This window comes from Malurus melanocephalus, unplaced genomic scaffold (assembly GCF_030028575.1).
Source record: "Malurus melanocephalus ecotype Western Australia unplaced genomic scaffold, MMel_1.1 scaffold_1694, whole genome shotgun sequence".
NCBI lineage: Eukaryota > Metazoa > Chordata > Aves > Passeriformes > Maluridae > Malurus > Malurus melanocephalus.
In genome coordinates, this window is record NW_026624926.1 from 1 (window position 1) to 1,230 (window position 1,230).

Here is a 1,230-nt window from a genome sequence, read left to right on the forward strand (position 1 = left end):
GTCCCTGTCACCTCCTGGGGGTCCTGGAACCTCGGAACTCACACCCCCTGCCCCATTTTTGTACTTTTTTGTGCCTTTTTCTACAATTTCTGCCATTAAAAGTTTTGGGTTCACCTTTGTGCTGTGAGTGGGATGTGCTGAGGGGGGTGGGGGTCCTGAACTTGTGGGGTGGAGATGGGGAGGGGGTCCCTGATCTGTGGGGTGGGGTTGTTGGGGTCAATCGGCTGTGGGGAGCCCTGTCCTGATCCCCTAAACCTGCCCTGGACCCCCTAAACCTGCCTGAACCCCCTGAACCTGCCAAGGACCCCTAAACCTGCCCTGGATCCCTAAACCTGCCCTAAATCCTCTGACCCCTAAACCTGCCCTGGACCCCTGCCCTGACCCCCTAAACCTGCCAAGGACCCCTAAACCTGTCCTGGACCCCCTAAACCTGACCTGGACCCCTAAACCTACCCTGGACCCTGTCCTGACCCCCTTAACCCCACCTGGACCCCTGCCCTGACCCCTTAAACCTGCCCTAAATCCTCTGACCCCTAAACCTGCCCTGGACCCCTGCCCTGACCCCCTAAACCTGCCAAGGACCCCTAAACCTGCCAGGACCCCCTAAACCTGACCTGGACCCCTGCCCTAAATCCTCTGACCCCCTAAACCTGTCCTGACCCCCTAAACCTGCCCTGGACCCCTGCCCTAAATCCTCTGAACCCCTAAACCTGTCCTGAACCCCTAAATCTGCCCTGGACCTCCACCCTGAACCCCTAAACCTGTCCTGGACCCCTAAACCTGCCCTGATCCCCTAAACCTGTCCTGGACCCCTGTCCTAAATCCTCTGACCCCCTAAACCTGCCCTGAACCCCTAAACCTGCCCTGACCCTGTCCTGACCCCTAAACCTGCCCTGGACCCTCTGACCCTGTCCTGACCCCCTAAACCTGTCCCATCCCCATCCCGGGGGTCCCATCCCCATCCCGGGGGTCCCCACCCCAATCCCGGGGGTCCCAACCCCAATCCCGGGGGTCCCACCCCAATCCCGGGGGTCTCACCCCAATTTCGGGGGTCCCCACCCCAATCCCGGGGGTCCCCACCCCAATTTCGGGGGTCCCAACCCCAATCCCGGGGGTCCCCAATCCCAATTTTGGGGGTCCCAACCCCAATTTCGGGGGTCCCCCCCCAATCCCGGGGGTCCCTTCGCACCCACGGGTGGGGCCCGAACAGAACCCGGAACTCCAGAACGC